This window comes from Triticum aestivum, unplaced genomic scaffold (genome assembly GCF_018294505.1).
Source record: "Triticum aestivum cultivar Chinese Spring unplaced genomic scaffold, IWGSC CS RefSeq v2.1 scaffold153294, whole genome shotgun sequence".
NCBI classification, from domain to species: Eukaryota; Viridiplantae; Streptophyta; class Magnoliopsida; order Poales; family Poaceae; genus Triticum; species Triticum aestivum.
In genome coordinates this window covers 1-2,284 of record NW_025248952.1, presented here as the reverse complement: position 1 = coordinate 2,284, position 2,284 = coordinate 1, and the positions used below count along the sequence as shown (strand labels likewise).

Sequence of the window (2,284 nt, the reverse complement as noted above, 5' to 3'; positions counted from 1 at the left end):
TTATATTATTTTTGACATTTGCGATATGTTTTAGCTCGCTGCTCATTGGTCACGCGTCTAGAGGCGGCTTTGTGGCGCGAGGAGCGCGTTCTGAAAGGGGTAAAAAAATACGTGTTGCTGCGGTATAGAGGGAGGGGTGGAAACCGTGGTAAACTCGTCTCCGTGTTTGAGGGGGGGAGTAAGTAGTATATATAGGGCATTATCCATTATTAGGCAACGGTTGTAATGGTAGTAAGAATGACAATCATCTTTGCAGTGGACCTGGGAGTGGCAAGCATAAGGGACGAAGGCGGGGGTAACATGTTGGATGCGATCATACCAGCACTAAAGCATCGGATCCCATCAGAACACCGAAGTTAAGCGTGCTTGGGCGAGAGTAGTACTAGGATGGGTGACCTCCTGGGAAGTCCTCGTGTTGCATTCCCTTTTTAATTATTTTTTGCGCCTCATGACAAACATATCACATGTGCGCGATATATATTAACCCCGTTATATTATTTTTGACATTGGCGATATGTTTTAGCTCGCTGCTCATTGGTCACGCGTCTAGAGGCGGCTTTGTGGCGCGAGGAGCGCGTTCTGAAAGGGGTAAAAAAATACGTGTTGCTGCGGTATAGAGGGAGGGGTGGAAACCGTGGTAAACTCGTCTGCGTGTTTGAGGGGGGGAGTAAGTAGTATATATAGGGCATTATCCATTATTAGGCAACGGTTGTAATGGTAGTAAGAATGACAATCATCTTTGCAGTGGACCTGGGAGTGGCAAGCATAAGGGACGAAGGCGGGGGTAACATGTTGGATGCAATCATACAAGCACTAAAGCACCGGATCCCATCAGAACTACGAAGTTAAGCGTGCTTGGGCGAGAGTAGTACTTGGATGGGTGACCTCTTGGGAAGTCCTCGTGTTGCATTCCCTTTTTAATTATTTTTTGCGCCTCATTACAAACATATCACATGTGCGCAATATATATTAACCCCGTTATATTATTTTTGAGATTTGCGATATGTTTTAGCTCGCTGCTCATTGGTCACGCGTCTAGAGGCGGCTTTGTGGCGCGAGGAGCGCGTTCTGAAAGGGGTAAAAAAATACGTGTTGCTGCGGTATAGAGGGAGGGGTGGAAACCGTGGTAAACTCGTCTCCGTGTTTGAGGGGGGGGTAAGTAGTATATATAGGGCATTATCCATTATTAGGCAACGGTTGTAATGGTAGTAAGAATGACAATCATCTTTGCAGTGGACCTGGGAGTGGCAAGCATAAGGGACGAAGGCGGGGGTAACATGTTGGATGTGATCATACCAGCACTAAAGCACCGGATCCCATCAGAACTCCGAAGTTAAGCGTGCTTGGGCGAGAATAGTACTAGGATGGGTGACCTCCTGGGAAGTCCTCGTGTTGCATTCCCTTTTTAATTATTTTTTGCGCCTCATGACAAACATATCACATGTGCGCGCTATATATTAACCCCGTTATATTATTTTTGACATTTGCGATATGTTTTAGCTCGCTGCTCATTGGTCACGCGTCTAGAGGCGGCTTTTTGGCGCGAGGAGCGCGTTCTGAAAGGGGTAAAAAAATACGTGTTGCTGCGGTATAGCGGGAGGGGTGGAAACCGTGGTAAACTCGTCTCCGTGTTTGAGGGGGGGAGTAAGTAGTATATATAGGGCATTATCCATTATTAGGCAACGGTTGTAATGGTAGTAAGAATGACAATCATCTTTGCAGTGGACCTGGGAGTGGCAAGCATAAGGGACGAAGGCGGGGGTAACATGTTGGATGCGATCATACCAGCACTAAAGCACCGGATCCCATCAGAACTCCGAAGTTAAGCGTGCTTGGGCGAGGGTAGTACTAGGATGTGTGACCTCCTGGGAAGTCCTCGTGTTGCATTCCCTTTTTAATTATTTTTGGCGCCTCATGACAAACATATCACATGTGCGCGGTATATATTAACCCCGTTATATTATTTTTGACATTTGCGATATGTTTTAGCTCGCTGCTCATTGGTCACGCGTCTAGAGGCGGCTTTGTGGCGCGAGGAGCGCGTTCTGAAAGGGGTAAAAAATACGTGTTGCTGCGGTATAGAGGGAGGGGTGGAAACCGTGGTAAACTCGTCTCCGTGTTTGAGGGGGGGAGTAAGTAGTATATATAGGGCATTATCCATTATTAGGCAACGGTTGTAATGGTAGTAAGAATGACAATCATCTTTGCAGTGGACCTGGGAGTGGCAAGCATAAGGGACGAAGGCGGGGGTAACATGTTGGATGCGATCATACCAGCACTAAAG

General features: G+C 47.1%; 4 non-coding genes across 4 annotated transcripts; all 4 read left to right on the top strand.

The window, feature by feature from the left end:
* The first annotated feature begins 305 nt into the window (after nucleotides 1-305).
* On the top strand, nucleotides 306-424 carry LOC123177280 (5S ribosomal RNA). The gene has a single exon (XR_006488860.1). It is a non-coding gene; the product is annotated as a 5S ribosomal RNA (ribosomal RNA).
* A 370-nt stretch (nucleotides 425-794) lies between these two features.
* On the top strand, nucleotides 795-913 carry LOC123177281 (5S ribosomal RNA). The gene has a single exon (XR_006488861.1). It is a non-coding gene; the product is annotated as a 5S ribosomal RNA (ribosomal RNA).
* A 369-nt stretch (nucleotides 914-1,282) lies between these two features.
* Nucleotides 1,283-1,401, top strand: LOC123177278 (5S ribosomal RNA). Its single transcript, XR_006488858.1, has one exon. It is a non-coding gene; the product is annotated as a 5S ribosomal RNA (ribosomal RNA).
* A 370-nt stretch (nucleotides 1,402-1,771) lies between these two features.
* On the top strand, nucleotides 1,772-1,890 carry LOC123177279 (5S ribosomal RNA). Its single transcript, XR_006488859.1, has one exon. It is a non-coding gene; the product is annotated as a 5S ribosomal RNA (ribosomal RNA).
* The last annotated feature ends 394 nt before the right edge of the window (nucleotides 1,891-2,284 follow it).